At 36.5% G+C, this 22,014-nt stretch overlaps 1 long non-coding RNA gene across 2 annotated transcripts in view; it reads left to right on the forward strand.

The window, feature by feature from the left end:
* Positions 1 to 11,190, forward strand: part of LOC125694169 (uncharacterized) — a 54,651-nt gene extending 43,461 nt beyond the window's left edge. The window contains exons 2-3 of one of the 2 annotated variants that reach the window (XR_007377441.1): positions 9,684 to 9,825; positions 10,807 to 11,190. This is a non-coding gene — a long non-coding RNA (uncharacterized LOC125694169). The remainder of the gene's footprint in view (positions 1 to 9,683; positions 9,826 to 10,806) is intronic. The other variant, XR_007377442.1, reaches the window with a different exon arrangement.
* The last annotated feature ends 10,824 nt before the right edge of the window (positions 11,191 to 22,014 follow it).

Raw genomic sequence — 22,014 nt, forward strand, 5'->3', positions numbered from 1 at the left:
TCTGAAATTTTAATTGCTTAGCAAGAAAATAAACCTTTTTATCCGCTGATTAATACTTGCTGATGCTGTCAGTTTGCAGAAAGTCTTCTAGAATTAGAACAGATTTAGTAAAACCTTTAAATAGAATCTAAATTGAAATTAGTTGAAATTAAAATTGTGCATGCACTTTTCTTTTGCTAGGATCCTAACTTCATCAATTTTTCTAAAACAATTTTATTTGTATCGATGAATGCAGTCATAATGATGAAATCTTATGCAGATTAATTTTGCTGGCTCTGAAAAAATTATTGCAAAAAACATTTGCAGTCTATAATAAACACTCAGTACTTCTATCTCCCTGTAACACAGGGATCACTGGTGTTTTGGTTTGATGGATGACAACACTTCTACTTTAACAGAAAGCCTATTGAGCTCGTGGTTTGATTGTGTGTGGGATCAATGTGTAGTTGTGCAATATATAACCATTATGTAGCTAAAAGTCATTTTAAGTTTCTTGATGTAAACACACAGTTGTGAGCTTCAGAGTTAAAGTTAGTGTATATGTCCCTATTAAGCATGGCAAATCTTACTTTTTTAATAGTGTTTAGTAGTATTGGGAAGTAGGCACAAACATCAAATTACACCGCTCTATCTTAACATTACTGCAGAAAACAGGATTTTGCGGTAGGTGTTGTGGATGTCTCCCTGTGGTCTCATTCTCTTCCCTTCATTTACCAATCCCACATGGCACCAATACACGTTGTGAAGCAGTTTGGCCATGCTCAGGCTGCAGTTACCTGGCAGCTGTGAACTTGTGGTACCCAGCTAGCAGTACTGGCTCCAGGAGCTCTCTCAGACCCAATGTGCCAGCAGTACTGGGAGCATTGCATGTGGGGATGGGGCAGGAGGGCAACCACCCTGCACCTAGTGCAGGTTTATCATCTCGGCTCCCAATGTACCTTGCAAAATAATCAAGGAAATTATGATTCTCCATGTGCTTTGCAGTGCAGTTGGAACTGCCTTTTTGTAGGATTTCTGAAAAAGGAAGCTTGAGGAAGGGAGTGGTCACCTGGACATGCTTTTATTTCTGTAGAAGACTGTGCACCATGGTTTACCATGGAGTGTGTCTGCCAAAATGTAGTCCTTTCTGGTAATGCTGTTTGTTCTCTGTGGTTAATATCACAGCCGAACAAATGTTAGTGTTAGTACAAAGAGTGGTGATTCCTGGCAGTTAGCAGTGACGGGGACATTATCTGTGTCAAAGGGGTTCTTCAGTGCTTTCCCCCATCTCGCTCCTTAAAATATTTGTTTGATTTGAGAAGTGTTCTGTGGCATTGCCAAGTTCTTTAGCAGAAGGGTTTCAGAAACCTAGATTATTTGTCATGCTGTGCCTGGGTGGGTCATACCTGCTCTGTGCTCCCAGGAAGACATGCTGAGTTGTGCCAAGTGCAAATTAGACATCAAACTATTTTCTGTGGGCAGCAAACTTACCTTTCTCCCACCCATTTTAGAGTCATGATCTTAGATACCTGTTTTACTCCACTTTAGGTATTCCTCTGGAAAAAGGAAGGCAGTAACATGTGCCACTTAAAGCAGCTGGAAAATTCAAAGGTCTGTGTACTTGGCTTTGAATATTTTTTGTGTCACGCTTGGAAGAACCTTTAAATTTCCTCTTGCTCAGTTGGTCCCTGGGGGAAAGAAATTTTAATATGTTCAAAATTTTCCATTTTAACTTTGTGATATCATTTCATTGCTGGTTGGCTTATCAGCAGTTGTCTTCGATCATATTCTGTTCTGAGGTATTTCCATTAGCTTTATTACGTAATATCTGTAATATTTTTATTTCAAGCATCTGTTATTTAACTGGAGCAAATGGGGCTCTCATTTAGAATAACTGACAAGCTTGAGCAAAATCATTCAGAGCAATAAATTGTTCCAAATTGATAATGTGGGTTTTAAGAAATCTGGACTGAAAAAAAAATAAGCCAGTTCTTGTAACCAGTATTTTAACTGAGTAGTGCTTAATAAGGTAGTGGCTATGCTCCCATAAGCTGCTGGTTCATGGGAGAAGAAAGAAGGTAGTAAGGCTGACCAAGCTTAGGGGGAAAAATATAATTCAATTTCTGGATAAAAATATCAGATTGTAATGCCTTTGGCAGGTACTGATTTTGTTTAAGTGAATCTTCTGCATTCTGAAAGCTTGCAGAACTAGGTCACTTGAGTTATATAATCAGGCAGTGAGAACAGCTATGTTGTTTAAGGTGTTTGTTTATTCTCAACTATGAGGATTCTCTGTTATAATGGTGCAGTGATATTTGATTCAGTGTCATGGCAACACACAGACCAATAGTCATGAAGAAGATACTTCATTAGGCTAAAGTGACTATCTAATAAACAGAGAAAAGTGCAATTTAGATGAAGTCCTTGAGTATTATACCTGTTTGATGTTAAGGTGTACGATTAATTTTTCTACTGAATGATTTAAAAAAGAAGTCTGAAAGTTCTTCAGTAGTCTCAAATATGATGAAACAAATGTCATATAAGATCACTTTGCTGGATTCTAAAGAGATTAAAACTTGTAAATTCCTATGTGCATTACTGGATTCTGTACTCTTATTTTTTTACACCCGTACAGTATCAGTATATAATGTGCCGGAAGTCTCTTTGTGGTTGTATTCAGCATCACTAACAAGCTACTATAACTCCCTCAGTTTGCATTGCTCCTGCTTTCTTTTTCGATTTCCTCCTTTGCCTCTCAAAATGATTCACTACATTCTATCACCTGATCATCAAACTCTTTTCAATCCACTTAGCTTACATGGACCTGGCTTAAAACTGTGTTCAGCCAAGACTAGATAGGAGCTGATCTTTGCCAGACCACTCTATGGAAAGAGAATTTGCAAAGTGTATCTTTGGGCTGCAGAGGCTTTGTTGTGTGCATTACTGAGGATTTTCTGAGGTTGACTGTGATTGATTCTCCTTGTGCTTGGATGTGAAACAGCAAGAGATGTAAGGTTCTGCAGAAGTCTTTGCACTCATGTCTGCATCCTGCCTGCCACTTGCATGCTGCAGCCCGATTACTCTTTCTTTTTCTTCCACCAAAAAGTTTCTCACTGTGAGTTGATTCTCAGGCTGCATTAGACACAATTTCTTGCTCGTATTTTTTTTTTTTTGGTCTGTTTTCTACAGAAAGAGGGATGAATGATAGTCTGCCTACAAAACAAAGTTCTTTCCTCTGCAAGAACTAGCTCTGATGATAGAAATCCAATGGATTATCAGAGGTGTTTGATCATCTGAATAGTTCTTAGGACATGTATATGTTTGGCACTGGCCTCAGGCTTGGTTTTTTGATCTTCACAAGTAGGAATGTGTTGTAAGGATGTCAATATTTATCAAACCAAAGGTCCACACAGGCCCATGTCTTGTTTCCAAGTGCAGTCAGCACCAGATCAGTGGGCAGTAAAGAGCAGGAGAAGAATTTAGTAGTACTTGCACAGTAGTTCTTCTTTAGTGCACTCAGTAAATTCAGGCACGTATGGAATTGGGTCTTCTGCAAGACAGAGGAAGCATCACTATGGTGTTATCAATCTTCTGGAGTTGGAGAAATATAAAGGCTAATATTTTTGTCCTTAAGTGTCCTGTCCTCAAAATCACATGTACGTGATGTGTTGCAGTTTCAGAAATAATATCCAAATCAGAGTAGTCTCTAGTAGTAAAGTATTTTTTTTCTCACTCTTCTTGCCTAATAATTGCTTTCTTTTGTTATGCCTTAATTTGCATCTTAATAACGTGCACATTGCTGTTTCGTAGATCAACCAAGTCAAAAGAACTGTGGTCTCTCTGAAAGCAATGTCTCCTATTTATTTCCATTATAGCAGATAGTACAAAGTGCACAATAACAGTATTAGTTTGGGCAAATTCTCAGTTTTAAATGGCTTTTTCAACATAGTCCCCACCCTTAGTTATACATTTTCACCCCTGACGTAGAACAGGCTGCATGCTATGCTTTTAAGCATCTGTACCAGCAGAGGTGATCAACCGTTTCCACAGCAGCCATGATGGCATCATTGCTAGGAAACTTTCACTGTGCTCACATTCACTGTTGATGTCCATTCACCAGCTATCTATGAATGTCAGCAGGTGCCATTTTTTCCATGTGGCGGAATTCATTGAGACACTTTTTCTTCATGTGGACTTCCATGTCAGATATCATTGTGTCAGACTGCCCCTCTGCTGCCATCGGTCACACAGCAACAAAACATGGTGAGATACTGGTAGAGTAGTTTAACATCTATTGCCATACTGTCAACGTCTGCCTCTGATGTTGAGGGCTAACACAATAAAATCAGAGGCATAACTTTCAGAGTAGCCCTCATGCAAGATACTGCAAACCTGAATTTTTAGAACTAGTTGCTAATAGTTATGCATCTACCACAAACAGTACCTTGTTCATACAAGGCACAAGATAGAACTTGTTAGAAAAAATAACGGAACACTTCACTTCTCATTACTCATGCTACTAAAGGCAGTAGACAGTCAGTAGATTACAAACACAGTTTCAAAATACATAAATCTGGCTGAAGAACTGAAGCTGTAGAATACAAAGCCCTTTCTTTTCTCTTCACAAAGCTGCTTCTGCCTTATTTCAAGCTAAATGAAAACAGCTGCCTACCTCATAAATTATGCATTCCAAGAACACTCTGACATTATAGTCTTCAAAACACAGTTAATTTTAATCTTTCTCACACAATTTATGACAAAAAAGGTGGATGATGCTTTGTTTCACCCTCCTTTTGCTGTAATTTTGATAGTGAAATATCAGAGGATATTGAATTAAGTAGTCTTTTAGACATTTTCTTTTAAGGCAGGTAATACTCATGACAAACTATGACCAGAGTAGCCCAAATATTTCACATGTAATATCTCACAAAGCGAATATAGAATATGGCACACACCTGAAAGGAGAGAGGAAGGCTTCAGACATAGCATGGCAGTATGATTCTTTATTGAAAAAGGAGGTATTTAGATATTTGTCCATTATTGCAGTCCAGTTACTTAGGGAGTAACAGCTTGATTTAGATGTTTATTTAGTTATATGTACAAAGCCGTTATCATTTGAAAATGCACTGATTATCTCTAAAAAACAGGTAACTCATCCATAGAGTGTACAGTGGGAACTATGTTGAAGAGCCACCCTAACAGTAGATCCTTGGCATTTTAATGATATTCTTTGAAAATAATGTAGATACATACCATGGAAAAAAGTCTTCAAAGCAGCTCTTGTGAACAAATTATTCCTACTTATTTTGTAAATACGGTGCTTGTCATTGTACCCAGAAAACTTGTTCAAGTTTGCTCAAGTTCCTGAACTTAAGAGTAGTATCAGCAAAATTTATCTTATAATTAATAACGCTATAGATCTACAGACCTCTACCTAGAAAATCTTCTGAGGGGATGTGGAAATTGGGTCTCAGGGACAGGAGAGCAAGTAAGATAACTCTGTGAGCCTCAGCAAGGTAGTGAACAATGCGGAAGATCCTGTCTCAAAAGACTGGAAGAAGAAAGTGCTGCAAGATATGCACAGGGTCTGCAGGGGAAAACTACCCTCCAGTCAAAGCTCATTACAGCTTCACAGCCCATTTTTTTCCTCCTATTCTACTTTTATCTCTGAGTCTTTCTTGACTCAATAAAACAATTCCCCAAAGTTTCCCTGAGGTTTCTTGTATACCTCTGTGAACTGAGCTCTCTTTCTACTTTCCCCGGTGCTGCTGTTCAGCATTTTGAAAGCTTTCTCACCCCTAAGACTGTTGTTCATCTTTGTTCCTACTTGCTCTGTGACTTTTAGTCACTGGAGTTTGCAGCTCTTTTTTTCTCTAGGCTGATAATCTGAAGTTATAAATTTACAAGCAAGCAATCTGAAATCCGCATACATACAGTGCATAGCCTAGAAAACTGTGCTGAGTAATGCTACCTAGGTATGGGAGAAGCCAAACCTCTATTTCATGTTTTATGTCATAAAAGCATGGTCCTATCAAAAAGGAAACGGTACCTTCCCCAAGAAAATGCCTATATCATATACAAGGCAAGGGCAGAAAAATGTTTGTTGTTTTGCCCTTCGTCATGACTCTGTGGAGTTCTAAGCAGTATCGTGGCTTCCTATGAGTAATAAGTGAAATTAGAACAAGAAGGTTTTAACAGCAGGCTGAACTCACTTGGAGCATAAAATGTATTTACTGTACACCACTCTTGTCGTAATCCCACTTTCCTCGCTCTGTGAAGAATCAAGTGTTTTGCAATGCAAATCTGTTCCTTTTGCAGCAAGCTCTTTCACCAAAACATTTCTTCTTTGTTCTCTTGATATGAATTCCGATGAAATACTATTATCTGAGTCATTTGAAGACTGGTTTTTTAGCTATTTTTGCTTTCTATTTCAGCTTCTTCAGTCAGGGAACTAAAATCAGAAAATAGAGATGAATTACATCCAGCATTACCAAAATTTATTTTAGATGAAAAAGAACCTAAGATGTTTGCAAGTCTGAGGGTGTAGTTTTCCTCCTGATTGTAAGGGTCTTAAGTTTTCTGTCTGGCTGAGATAGCAGTGAGGTAAGCAGCATGTAGGGCAGGAATGAGAATACAGCAAGTTGCACATCCTTTGGTTCCATTCCCATTTTTCTCCATGTTTGCTGATTCTGTTTTCTTTATTGCTGGATTTTCCATGTTGTGCTTCTTTTCTCATTCATTCCTTCAATTTAAACAGATTTACAAAAAAATTATCACCTAGAAAATGTGACCATATCCCTCAGGATATCATCCATAAGTAGTACAGTGGCATACGGTTGTTTTTATTCTACTTCCTTGTGAAGCTAGAACTTCCCAGAATTAGGTGGATGGATAGATGTGGCAGAAGATGTGAAACCTACCTTTATTTTAATGTTGTCCATGTCTAATAGCATAGAAGAAATTAAACAGCGTATGAAGCATCTGGGGGAAACGAAATTGTGTATCAGCAATGCTGTTTATTTGTCAAGATATTGCTTGATTGTCCGACTTTTTACAGTTCAGGCTAAACAAAATACAATTTGCAATTTTCTTTCTTTTATGTACATGAGAAATGACTTATGGGGTGGGAATGCAGCCAGGAAAGAGATCTCAAGAATTATCAGCTCCTGCTTTAGAAGTTATCTTCACACTTTTTTAGTGACATTAAAGTGAATTCTAATTTACAGATTACTGTAAGTGGTCACTTTGTAATATTTTCAGGATATTTGTTATTGTAATTTTGTAAGCTAGCTCTATATTTTAAGGGCCAAGTTGTAATTCTTGGTGTTTGAAAACTCCACAGGTGCAAAGAGTGTCTTAGATCTAAAATGACTGACTGCCATCATGGAGTAGGAAGATGCTGGGCAATGTCTGTTTTGCATAGGATTTTTAAACGCTTTTATAACATATGCTAAATACAAAGTTAATGATTCCTCTTCTTGGGTTTGGTATAACCCACAAAGGTTCTGCGTTATGCGGAATTACTCGAAGGAATACCTCTATCAAATGACTTTCCGAATTCAGCCACAGTTTGAACTGTGTGAATAATTGGCATTTGGTTTTGTTTGCAAAACCAGTTCATTTCAGGCAGTCCCAGAAACTTTGCCAGGAGGTGGAATAGTGGGTGGAGGACACTGTTTACAAATTCAGTGAGTAAATATTCACACTGACTACAGTCAATCAGTTTTCATATTGAAGTTTGCTATGCTGCTGTGTACATCCTGAACCTCAGTTCAAATCCACATTTTGTTTTTAAGCTTGGTAGAATCTGTTGAACAATAATGATGATTGCATTTGCTGTTTGTTACTGTCAGACACAAGTTTTTCTTATTCTTTTTGGAAATACTTTTTTCTTTGTGTAGAAAATAGACTTTCACTTGAAGATTTTCAATAACTTTCCAAAAACAGCTGAAATATTCACCAAATCCTTCTATAAGCTGTATTTGATCTGGAAGGGAGAAATTTTAGGAGACTGTAACTTGATTGTTAATTGTCAGGTCAGTAAGTATTATCAGTGCAATTGTGGTGCTCAAAGAACAGTTCACTCTGAGAACAAAGAGTAACAAGGAATTTGTCTGAACACCTTCTGCCCACCTCATTACTGATACTGCCTTATGGTTTTATTAAGGTTACGCTATCAGTAACTGTAGAATCATTAAGGTAGGAGAAGTTTACTAAGATCAACCCAGCCACACCACACCACTGAGTAACCGTGTTACTCAGTGCCACATCTCCATGGTTCTTGAACTCCTCTAGGGGCTGTGACTCCACCGTCTCCCTGGGCAGCCTGTGCCACTGCATCACAGCTCTTTCTGAGAAGCAACTTTTCCTAATATGCAATGTGAACTTTCCCTGGTGCCACTTAAAGCCCTTATCTTCGGTCTTTTTGGTTTTTTTCTTTCAGTTCTTACCTTTGCTCAAATTCATAGTACGTACCTTTAAATAATGCTTATGAAACTGAGCAAGTGCACGTTGTCTTTGTACAAGTTACAGAATATTTCCTACTGCTTTCTGTTTCTACAGACTTATTTTTAGTCACATAAAGTTTAGCACATGTGCAGTTTTTGACTTGTTGAGTATATCCCGATTTCTTAATCTTTTGTCCAAAACAGCGCAGGGCACTGAAAACCTTTCTGCAGTCTTCAGTGAAATTGAAGTTCTTTGTCATAGGAGTAGCCTCTCCTGAGCTGAAAATGTTTTTTCTCTCCCTGTTTTTATCAAAACTCACATGATGCTATTGCTCGTTGTAGAGGTTGACAGTACCAATCACAGATGTTTTTGGGCAATTTTATTTTCCACATGGGCTTAGAAACTGAGTGGTGTGTGGAAGACTGTGTGTGCATATTTATACATGTATACATGTATATGCTTTAAGAAAAATATCTGTCTATCAAACTGTTTCAGTTATATCATGCAGCTGTTTTTTCCTGTGTTGATCTATCAATAAAATGCAGAATAAAATTACAACAAAGTAGTTAGCAAAGTACTTCTTCCTTTCTGCAGCTCCTTCAAATTTTATCTTGCAATGAGGGCTTCTAAAAGAAAAAAAAAGTTCAGAATAAATGACTGTGCATTTTGGTGTAGGATTTATCACAAAATTTGAATCAATTTGATGATTATTCTTATCAGTAATTCCATATAGTACAGGAGGAAAACATCTAGGGAGAGTGAGAATAATTAGGATGTTATTCTCGGAATCAGAAAATGATAATGTAATAAAGTAGAATAGAAAGTTATAGCAAATATTTATACTATTTAAAAGTTATCAGCAGTCACTAACTCATTCTGATAGAAACATTTAATCTTCCAGATCTGCTGCAATTAAATGCTTTGACACTTAATTTCTGCGTTACAAGATGTAAAGTTATATGGAAATACTAATGCAAGTTTAATTTCCAGTGGCAGTCTAATTGTGGCAGAATAGCTATTCAGCACAGGCTGTTTCTCCACTGAAGAAATTTTCATCTCAGTGTGAGTTCAAGCTGTGAACTGCTGGAGTTACTGGGACTCTGGTTCCCAAGATGTAATTAAAGTACACTTCAGTCAAGTTTTGGAAAACAGGAGAAATATTTTCTTTTCATTCTAGAAATAAGATTTTGCATTGTTGGACTCTCAGAAACGTTAAGATGTGGAAGAGTTTCTCAGTAATCCAATCTCTTCTCTAGGCTCTGCAGTGTTGTTCATGTTGCATCAAGTCAATGAGAAGTGCAGGTGTCTTTCACTGATGTTGCTGCACTGGCCAAGAGATTGCATGTCAGATTTCACTGGTGGGACCACAAAGGGACTGCTATCCATCAAGGACGTACGGTGTGGTTTTCTGTACTTCTGAATCTATTCAGCAATTTTCAAGGGTAACTAGAGGCAGATTTTATTACAGGTTATTTTTATAGTTCTTTCCCATATAAGGTCAGAAAAAGAACCTGCTGAAGCTGTAGCAGGGAAATTACAGCTTACTTAAGAAAATCCAGGTTTCAGGGGAAGAAAAAAATATTAAGAACTTAACAAAATTAGCTTCTATAAAGAGAAGCTTGGCATAAATGTCTAAATTGACAGCATAGATATGATGCAAAGAACCAGGTCTTCTCTGGAAACAATTGTAAAGGTAATGTGTGAGGATATTTTGGCCCTAATACCAGGGCCAAAAATTTGGTATATTTTTAAGATTTAAGCTTTCAATTGAATTCATCGAGAGCAAGTCTAAAAATGATACTACTTCTGTCACATTGCGGGGAAGTGAATCATGTACTCAGGCTTCTGCTGGCAGTATGAGCAACTAAATAGAAAAATGTGCATACAAAAGAAGTTGTGTATACAAGATGTTACACTTTTTGCATCAGATTTCAGTTTCTATGTCGAATATAGGGAAAACAAAAAATCTTAAAGCACTTACAGACAACAGTCTGTACGTTCCTGGCACTTTCACTGATTATAAACACTGTGGTTTTGGAAAATATTCTTGGGGATGTGTGTGAGGGATCCTGAAGTGGTTTGTTCTATCTATATGGAGCTGGTTTTAGTCTTTCCTGGAGAAAACCTTGTATTTAGCTGGAGGAAAAGAAACGTAGGAAGGAAATGGACAATAAAAAATTAATTTGAGACCTAGGTCATGTCCACTGACTCAGTGAAATAAAATAAGCAAGCAATAAGGAACATTGCTAAGCCAGATTTTCAGTGTTTGCTACTTGTGTAAAAACATGCTAGCACTCTGAAAATCCCTCAGTTTTGTCTACATCTTTAGGCAGCTAATGAGCCCTCTTAAATCAATTCTTTTTCCATGTATCCTTCTAGGAGAAAGAGAAGTCAGCACAAGGAAAGTGCTTTAAATGCGATTTGTCTGGAATAAGTTGCCTGAGAGCAATTCCACATGAGCAACACTAGCGTGATGCTTTCTGTTCAGCCCTTATTTAAAATGATTTAGAGAGAGTTTTGTTTTAATATGGATAATAAGGAGCATCAATCTATTGTATCATGGTATAACTTCAGAAGTAAATGTTTGTTATTACTGTGTTTAGTAAACAGTTCAATTCAGTTGTCTGGCTTTTGTGTTATCCATTTTGAAATGTGGTGAGAAAACAAAGTACACTTTCTTCCCATGAGTTCCTGCTATTGTAAAAAAACCTTCATGCTATCTGCTCTGCAATGTTCTATCTGTCCTGCATCTTAGTATCTGTAACACTTGAATTTATCCCTAATAAAGTATTTTTTCCCACTGAATTTACATTTTGAACTAATATTACTGTATAATTTTAGCATACTTAATATCTATGTGTGTGACAGAATGATCTTCCTTTGATTCATCCCTTTGAGATTTTCAGTATTATAATGTTTAAAATCCTGCCCAGGCCTTGAGTACTGTGTAGTGTAGCAAAATTTGTCTTATTCAGTAGGAGAAAAAAAGAAAAAAAGGGAGAAAAAAAAAAAAAAAAAAAAAAAAAAGTAACTATAGAAGGACTTCTATTACAGCATAAAACACAAGTATTCATCTACAAATATGCTGTGACCATTTCCACAAAGAAAATAACCTGTGATAGCTATAAGTAGTTTTAGTCGCATCTTCTGTGTTTTTAATTTTTTTTTTTTTTCTTCTGGTCAGTTAGGGAACATAGAATCACAGAATCATTAGGTTGTGTTGCAGATACTGTATTAGGCGTCTGGTGTGGAAATCGGAATGTGATGTGTCAGGAGTAGGCGTTAACGAGGTGATATCAGGATGTCAGCGGCAGGACCTCCCCTGCTCTGTGATGGATGTATGACACATGCTTTGGGGGTGTAGACGAAGTACATAGGGTATATAAGCTAGAGTTCACTTGTAATAAATGCCATTTTGCTGTTCACCATATTGGTGTGCATGTCTGGTGATTTGGCCCTGGCCCTATCGTGGCCAGTGTCGTAGATCTTTAGTCGCAGGTTGATTGGAAAAGGCTGCTGAGATCACCTACTCCAACCACCAACCCACCCCCACTGTGCCCACTGGCCATGTCCCTTAGTGTCACATCTCCACAGATCTTGAAACTGCTTTTTTGAAAACAAAGTTTGGCCTCTGACAGGAGTCTCCACAGCTCATCATAAAGAGGATGAGAAAGTTCGTTAGCTGGGCAACAGAGGAAAGGAAGACAGCTCTTTGGGTGACAGGACCTCCCTGCATATCACAGTCTCTTTGAACTTTAGGTTCCACCCTTAGGCAAAATCATAGAGGTATTTCTAGTCAGGTTCAACCTTCAGTTCAGCAAAATAGGGCAGTCATGGTATTGATGCTTCTCAAATTATCTTTTTAAATGTAGACTCTTAATGTTCTCTCTAAACTAAAATACCTCTCTGCAGCTGTAATAACCATTTTCACAGCAGAGCTGCCAAGAAGTTCAAAGTTTCAGTTTAAAGATGGAGACTTCAGTATAGCTTTCCTGCATGAATTTAATATAATGTTTCTGCAGACTTTAACCTTTGCAGCAGGGCTAAGTTTTTGCTTAGCAGCACTCTAAACTTCTTGAAAAGGCACAGACATTAATGGAGCATAGAAATGGCTGAAATGAGCTGGAGAATCAACTGTTGAGTGTTGTTGGACAGTATGTACAGCCAATTTAACAAAGCTTTTCTGATTTGTGTTTACCAATGTTTTAGAATCTGCTTACATCTGCAGTTATTTCAAGTTCTGATTTTAAATTGCTAAATTAAGTGAAATTTGACCTGGAACAGCCTCAGTTTTGCTCATACAGGTCTTCACTTCCAGCCAAATTACGAAATATGATACATCTTGCAGATGGGTCATTTCTGTTTCATTCAATCTAAGTTTTACCTTTTGACTTATTTCACCTTTTATCTTGTAGTTCTTTCTTCGATTCTTCTCCTGGCTCTCTCCTGCATGTGTAGTTTGTTCCCCTACCTCTATATCTTGTTCAGCTACCCAAACATACCTGAAGAATTCTGATTCATGGAGCAGTAAAAATAGCAGGTTTTGGAAATGGCTTCTTCTTTTAATATGCCTTTTCAAACTGAGATATTACAGATAAAATGAAGGCTTTCAAATATGCCAGTGTTAGAACTGTTTACTAAAGGCTGCACAACGTTTATACTTCCTAACTCTTGTAAGAACATTGATCTGATTTTTTGCTTCTGTTTTTATCTGTGGGTTTGATAGGACTAATTTTATCACTTTCTCCTTCCTTTGATGTGATTGCTGTCCAGGCAACACTCTCTACTTGCCATATTCCAACTCAATTTATTTTCTCCTTTTATTTCCAGTCCTTCCAGGCCAGATTACTTTCCCTTATGATAACCTTACCTAACATTATTATCAGCTTTTTTACTAACTCTTACTCAACACTTTGCAGCTGCCAAAGTAAAACCTCACCAAAATTGGTTATGAAGTATTCATTAATATTTTCTAGAATGATTTTTTTATTTTTAACTATGATTTCCCTGTCTATTTTTGATTCATTATTATGAATTCCTGAAGAAAATAAAGCTTATTTTAAGAGTTCATTATATGCTAGGAAATATGTAGGTGCTCCGAAAGAAATGCCTCCTATTTATTTCCATGGACACCACTACAGATACAAAGAGTGCAATAGCACTGTTTGATGGAGCAAATTCTCAGCCACAAAAACAAACACAACTTTTAATGTAACCATTGCTGCATTAGCTATGCATTTTCATCTGCAATGAACAAGAGCTTTCATGCCATGCTTGTATCAATCTGCAACAGCAGAGGTGACTCACTGATGCTGTCACCACTGCTTCACTGTGCTCACATCCACTGTTTGGGCACCATAAATGTGCAGAAAACTGATGAATGACAATTTTTTCCACATAGAGGGATTCAATGAGACACCCTTGCTGCATACACATCGTCTACCTCTCTGCTGCAATTCTACCAATGTCCACTTCCAGTGTCATGGGGCAACAGAATAAAGCAGGAGGCATTTATTTTGAATCAGCGCTCACATATGTGTAGCAGTTGGGAATTCTTGGTGTAAAATCAGAAAAAGATCTGTTACGTGGCATTATAAGCTACACTTACACTTTCTGCACTCTGCAATGAGAAGGAATGGCTGCCTTTAACTTTGTGGGGAAAAAAAAAAAAAAAAAAGGTCTCATGGGAATACTTTGATGTTCTTTAGGGTGAGGCAAAAAAAAAAAAAAAAATAGAGGAGACTTTTAGTTAGCTCTCACCTTTATCCCTGATGGATTCCCTAGGCTATTTCTACCTCCTTTATAGCTTTTCAAATTGCAGGAGTAGTATCAAAGCAAAGGGGACAAAACATGGAATTGTTCCTGCTGTAACAAGTGCTTGACTGGAATTTAGATACATTTAACGTATTCATCTCTGCTTCCCTCCAACTCCGCTGGTTCTCCTTGAAGAATGATTTGGTTTGTTTGAGGGATTTTTTATTTTTTTTAAATGATGATTCCATCATGTTCTTATTAAGAATTTCTGATTCTCTGAATATTTTATTCCACACTTGCTAGAATAAAACTAAAAGTTTTAACTGATGTATTTGTGTTATTTTCTTAATTTTTTCGTATTTTTATTTTTAAAGCTGGTATATTATTCATTTTCTTGCCTTTAAGTACCTGATGCTTTCCTACTCTTCTTTTATTAAAAAAAAAAATTCCAACAGCAGTCTTGTAAATCATTTCCTTTGATATGCTAAATGTTTTCTTCAGTCTCAGCTGCTCGCATAATTTGATGCTTAGCATCCTCTTGTTTTTATAATTTTTCTTACATTTCATATCTTTGCTGTTTCATATATGATAAAGGTGCTGTAGCAAGATCTTAATAATTTAGTAATTTTAGCATATTCATTATCATCGTCTTTCTTACCAAAGATGCTTTCCCCATCTATTTTTCCCTGGCTAATTTTGGATGTCATTTTACATCTCTTAATCCTTGTTTCTTGAAGCTTTCCATGCCTTCCTGATACTGGAATACTGCTTATTCCATGAGTTAATATATTTTCTTGTTTACAAATTCCAGCTGATATTCAATTAAAATTTTCCTGAATCAAATTTAATTCCTCCTGAGTGCTATATGTCAGATATTTTTGACGTATCTGGAATTTATACAGTATACTTCATACAACTGTATCTACATCAATGCATATATTCTTCTGTAAAATTAATTGTTAGTGATGTACATGCTAATGCTAATGAGCAGAAGTATTTTTGTGTTTGAAAGCTAAGCTGTGTTCATCATCTTTTCTTTCATTCTACATATAAAACTCTACCTAGTAAAACTGAAAATGGCTAAGTCCCAAATACCATAGTTTTCTTCACATGGTAGTTAGTAGCCTCTCTGACATCATTATGTATTATGTGCTATCATGTTAATAGCAGGAGAACTACTGATTTGTTTCATGTCTGAAAATACCACTATTACATTCTGCTGTACGTATTTCGCACTGTCTGAAAGGAAAATGCTTGCTGTTTTCTTTCCTGATTTAATCAAGCAATCCCAAAGAGTTCTGTTCTTTTCTAAAGGGAATAATATTCATAAGATCAAGGTCTGAATGTTGTTCCAGACTGAATCTGGTAGAAACAATCCCATTTAATGTAAGATTGACAACTGCTTCTCAACTATCCTTAAAATAACGTATTAACAAAAATGAATGGCTTTCTTAGTCATTTATTTTCCTGTCTGATGAATTCTAATCTTACAACATGGATGTGCTGATCCCTCTGAGACTGTGTATGTTTTCCAAGACCACTTCTCATGGAAGCAGCAGGGTCCCACTTCAGGAATGTCACTGTTTTATTTTTGCTCCGAGCTCTTTAGAGGAAAGATTTAGTTCAACAGTGGACTTTGAACAACAAATATTGTGGTCTATCATACACAAGAGACTGAACAAGATGTTTATGATGGTTCGTCTGTTTTTAAAATCTTTAAAGGTCTTCAAACCTATAGAATTCATTTAAATGCATATTATGACTTAGGAAATGCTTGAGGTTCCAAGTGAACTTTGATATGTGTGCCATGCATGAAGTCATTATATGAGTTTATATACTGCAATAAAAGTAAATATAACAGTGAATATATTAATGGCTCATTCATTAACATGGTTCATGTGCTTTTAGCATGACTAAAGGCTTGTAAATTGAAATTCTCTGTTGTACTGATTGCAGCAGAAGAAGCCATTATCTGTCAGGTAACATCAGGAGAAAATCATGTAATGGAATTATAGAATAGCTTGGGTTAGAATGGATCTTAAAAATAATGTAGTTCCAACTCCTGTGCTTCAGGCAGGGTTACCAGCCACTAAATCAAGGGCAGATCAGGCTGCCCAGGACCCCATCCAATCTGGCCTTGAACTCCTCCAAAGATGGAATGCCTACAGCTCTCTGGGCAGCAATGCTAAGGCCTCACTGTTCTCTGAGTAAGTAATTTCTTCCTAACATTTAACCTAAATCTCATTTATTTTAAAACCATTCTCCCTTGTCTTATCACTTATCAGGTATTCGTGCACTTAGTTCATGGTATACTGGTCATGAGACCAGAATTACATGTTTTTTGTGCACCCTGCTTCACTGAAGAATGTGTAATCATACAGCAAGTTGCAAGTATATTCTCAATATTTTCAATAGTGGCTATTGTTCTAAGGTGATTTGGAAAAATGGGTTCTAAAGCTCTTCAACAAGGATTTCAAAATTCTCTAAGCCTGGTCATGAAATAATCATATGTTCACATTACTTCTTGGTTTTCTCATATTCTGCTCAAACTGTTTAAATAGTTTAAAACACATTAAGTCTCTCTGATACAAGCATATAACAATTCAGATAACTGAAATACTGATTTCTATTTAGTATTTAAATAGAAATTGGTTGTAGATTGATTTTCTTTTAAAAAGACATTGTTGCTACTTCTAGTTAGAACTCCTTGCATACGAAAGCAATGAGATGAAATTGTATGCATTGTATGCAACGTGCTTATTTATATCGTGAGTAGTCTGCTGTGATGTGTATTTTTGATCAGGTAAATGGTGGTCTTGCATAGTTAAACACATGCGTTTAAAACTTGAGAGGAAAATTATTAGCAGTAAATGAGTAGTAAATACCTGCACTTAAGTAAACTGAGCTATTCGCTATTCATTTGATCATGGGGACTTAACCCCACTAAATTAGGTATTAAAGCAATAGCAGTAGCATTTCAGCATGGTGATCAGCTTGTACCAAGGAAGCAACCACAATAACTATTATGACAGTGTTATTTTTCTACTCTGAATGTGCACTAAACTTAAAATTAACTGCTGATAAAAACTTACGCATTTTTTGTCACAGTATCTACAATAAGAGGGAGAACAGAGTACTGTTTGACTTCATTACACTTGTTTTTAGCATGCTTCAAATATTTATGTGCAAGGCACTCTACCAAGATAGATATTGTTTCCTCAAAACAATTCCCAAATATAGTTTTGTTTTTTATTGTTTTTTTTTTTAACTTATTTAATATCAGAGATGCAAATCTGTAAGAAAATAGGATGAAATCTTCATTGTGGTAAATGGATACTCAAGGTCTGAAATTTTTCCTTATGAGCTCTGGTCAATGGTTATTACTTTGCATTTGCCAACTCTGAGATAGTGTTTCTTTAGGAAAAGCTAGAAAAATACTTTTTTAAATATGTTTTTGTTGAAAGGCATTCTGAAAAGCTCTTTTAAAAACATGTAGAAAAGGTAAGAGTGACCTTTGGATAGATTTACTTTATTTAGTTGTACGCAAAATGCATTTAGTCTTCTAGATTGTGGATTTGACTCAGAGGTGAGCTTCAGATGTAAGGATGCTGTAGGAAGGGCAGCTGTGGGGACAGTCAGGATCAAGGAGAGGTACAAAACCTTCAGCAGCTTGTAGCTGAGGTCTTGTGCCTCTGTCTCTTCAAGCCCAAACATCGTGCTGGTTCTCAGCTCTTCCCACTCCGCACTGTGCTTCTGGTGTGAAGAGAACATTGGCCACGGATGGCAAGAGATATATTAACATTGGTTATTGACTTGGAAGGGTGATCCAGCAAATCTGCTGGCATTCTCTTACGCCCTCATCCACATCTAGAATCTTTCTGTGAAACATAAAGTGAAGTAGGAAAACATTGCTGGAGTATGGTTTTTCTGATCTTCTATGGGCTGGAGAAAAATGGGTAGAAATTATGCTGGAGCAAACACATACTTCCCCTTTCTTCCTGTGAATCCATCTTGTAGCCTGTGCTCCTGTGGTGCTGCTTTTAAATACCAATATAATTGAAACAAAATATTCCAAGCTCAGATTTCACAAAGTATGTTTAGAAGAATGCAATCTCCATTGTGATGTCTGGCAAGCTAAATTGGATTTGTGAAGCTTGTTTATTTTCTGAAGAATAGTTGAAAAAACTTCAAAAATGCTTTGTGATGGAAATATTTATTGTTAGCGATGGTATCATTATTTAAAGTCATTTCTTAGACCACATTCACCAAAACCTGGAGACATCACCAAATAATTCTATTTATTATTCAACTATCAAGTGTGATTAAAAAAAGTTCAGGTCTAATTTCTAACTATGGATGGTGGAAAAATCCTTAATTTTTAATTCACTCCCCACTCAATTTTTTAACTAACTATATTTTTGACTAATGCAGAATCAAAAAAGCACTCCTATTTAATTCATCCTACAGCTTGTAGCGTGCACTACCTGTAATCTAAAGGCTGTTGCACACAGTACAGCTAAAATTCAGTTTTCAAAGTCTCCGTTCCTTTAGAGATATTAACTTGCCCTTGTCAATTTTCCATTAAGGAAATGTCTGTGCCTCAGAATGATTTGTGTTTGACTTGTATCAGGGAATTGTCATGAGTTATATGAAGAGACTTATAACTCATAGTGTGTTTTTAAATGTTATACCTAAACATCAGTCACGTTAACAATATTTCTTTTCTGTTTTATACTGTTTAGTTATGTTTCTGTTTCATATTTATAAAATCTGGTCTATTGTTGGTATCCCTGTTAGCCCTTATGCAGCATGTGAATCAAATTTTAATAATTAACTGCATTTTGAAATATGTTGGAACTTTATATTTAAAAACACAACAGATACTAAATTGTTTTTTTACAGTCTCGTGCCATTAACATTAGGGTTGTAGTTAAGCTGAAACATCAGTGGCTGCTTCTGGCAGTATCTAGCAGTGTCCACTGCTGTCATAACAAAATAATTCCCTGTGGACTTATTTAAATCAGTGACAGCTGCGTGAATTAATTTTGTGCTACTGTCTAAATAGATGAAATGTCATTTCACTTTGCAGGAAGTCTGTTGTAGAACAGTGAAGGTTAGAATTAATCTGTACCAATATATATGGTTTTTATTCTTGATATACCTGATCTGTGATTTACCCTCTAAAATCTGAAAGATCTGAAAGAAGTAGGAGCTGTCATGGAGAGATGTGCAGGTACTGGTGAAACCTGTCAAGTAATGTTTCTGTCCTGTCAGGGAGGCCAATATTCTGAGGAACTGTGCATTGAGGCAGCTTTGTGGTGAGAAGCATAATAAAGCAAAGTCAGGAATATACTGATACTAAATTTGTTCTTTTGCAAGTAAGTTGCTGACTCTCAGGTGCTTTAGATCCGATCATAAAGGACTGAGGGTGCGTGCACCAGCACAGGGCCTGCTCCCTTGGATGCCCTGCATGCCTGGGGAGGTCAGCCTGAAAGCAGCATAGCCTATGATGAGAGAACCTACAGTGCTTCCAGCAGTGGCAGGAGACCCAGACCAGTTCACGTTTGAGTGGAAATAATTCTATAAAGTCTGTTGTTCAAGCCAGGTTTTTGTGTTTGATGAGAACTTGTCACTGGTAGTACAAAACTTGGATGTAAAGAACGAAAGGCATTGTTGCTCTTGCCTGTTTGGTTTGTATCAGGTAAGGAGAGCAGACTGCCCGAGCCAAACCAAGTATTCATTTCATATCAGCCAGCTAGTATCTAAAGAAATTAAAAAGCAAAAATTCCATAATTCTCTACTTCTTTTTCTATGGCACTGCTAACCTGTTCTCTGTGTTCTGTATAATTTCATCTTAATAAAAGGAACTTTAGGAAAAAAAGAGAGATCAGATAGTAAGAAACTTTTGTTAAATTGTGACTTACAGGAATGGAAATTGTGTTGTGAATTCAATTCTATAAGCAAGGAATCCATCTATTCTTTGCTTATGAAAAGATAATTGCATTACTAATGCACTGATATCGTAATAATATAGCTACCTCTTTCATACAGCAGCTTCATTAATAGATCACAAATCAATTTATAAAGGAAGTAAATATAATTACCCTAATTTAATGCCACAAAGTCTGTGAAGAGACTCAGAAGCTTAATGAAGGAAGTATTGTGCTGCAGTTGCACATAATTATAATAAAACTAATGTTATTATCAACCATGTATTCATAAACCGTCACAGTAATTGACAGATCCAATAATCTTATTATTATGTATGGAAAACAGAATTTCAGTTTAAATTTCTTGATTCATACTTTGATTCTGTTTTTAAACCTATTTTCACATAATAATATTTAATTTATTTGTTTTGCTTGATACCGATAGGACAAGGGGGAATGGTTTTAAACTAAGACAGGGGAGGTTTAGGTTAGATACTAGGAGGACGTATTTCACACAGGGGGTGGTGACACACTGGAACAGGTTCCCCAAGGAGGTTGTGGATGCCTCATCCCTGGAGGCATTCAAGGCCAGGCTAGATGTGATGCTGGACAGCCTGGTCTGGTGGTTGGTGGTAAGGGGATTGAAACTGGATGATCTTTGAGGTCCTTTTCAACACAAGCCATTCTATAATTCTATGATATGATAATTGTTTCAGCTGTATTCTGTATTCCCAAAGATGGCAGTGAAGATTCTTCAAAGGTATCTTTCTGAAACTAGGGGTATCTACAGGAGAAGTAGATGTTAAAAAGAAGACAAGTAGAACAGAATATATGATTTCTATAAATTCTAATATATGAAAATACTGATGTTTTACTTTCTTATTTTTGTTTTTTTTGGTTGAGAGATGTAAATCCCACTGTGTATGTAGCCATATGATTTGTAGCCTCTGTACAGTGCCCTGCATCCTGTTCAGAGAGGAACATGTATTGCATTAAAAGACAGGAAAGCCACAGAACTTGAGCCCACAAGAAAGGATAAGGTCCCAAGCTACAATTTATGTGAAATGTTAAGATAATAGAAGTACAATATTTTGGATAATTTCAAAAATTAAAGTATTCTATTTCAGTTTTGGCCACACCAAAAATAACAATATTTTTTAACTGTATACTTTTCCTAGCCCTTTTGTTTTCCCCTTTTTTATCATGACTTTATTTTGCTTCTATAGAAAGTTCAGGTTGATAAGACACTGACTTCGCCAGTGCCCTCCTCAGGAGAAATATGAGGTAAACATTCAGCTTCCTCTTCATCAGCAAAATTCTGACATTGAGTCAAGAAGTAAATAAAACTGTATTTAAAAGGGGTCACTTCTAACCTAGATCTTACTTTCCCCTTCCCTGTGCCCTGTGTGGTTCCTTGAATAGCTTTCTTCTGGCCTCCTTGGTTCCCTCTTGTTCTCCATATGGGAGGGAAGAAATTCGTCTTCCAAGAAATGCTAAAAAAAAAAAATATAATAATAATAATAATAAAATAATTAAAAAATAATTAAAAAAAAAATAGGAATCTCTTCACCATTTGTGACTATTTCTTGCAAATCTGCCATTATTTCAATAGCACAGCTTCTGCAAAGGTATAGCTGTGTACCTGGAAGATGCTCTGCAATGTCAACAGCCTTCCAGATCCTGCTCTGTATTTTCAGCTAAAAAAAGATTAAGTGCATTTTGCTGATGGCAAACAGGAGATGTTCAGCACCTCCTAGATCCATATAATTTTATTTGATGCTTTCGAAATTGAGAAAGCAATCCTACAAAATCAGTGATGCTGTCTAAGCCTTTAAAATTGCATCTGTCCTCTACTGGTTTAAGTGCTTTATCTGTAAAGGAAAGGTTTGATCAGGAGATGGTG

This window comes from Lagopus muta, chromosome 5 (genome assembly GCF_023343835.1).
Source record: "Lagopus muta isolate bLagMut1 chromosome 5, bLagMut1 primary, whole genome shotgun sequence".
Taxonomy (NCBI): Eukaryota; Metazoa; Chordata; class Aves; order Galliformes; family Phasianidae; genus Lagopus; species Lagopus muta.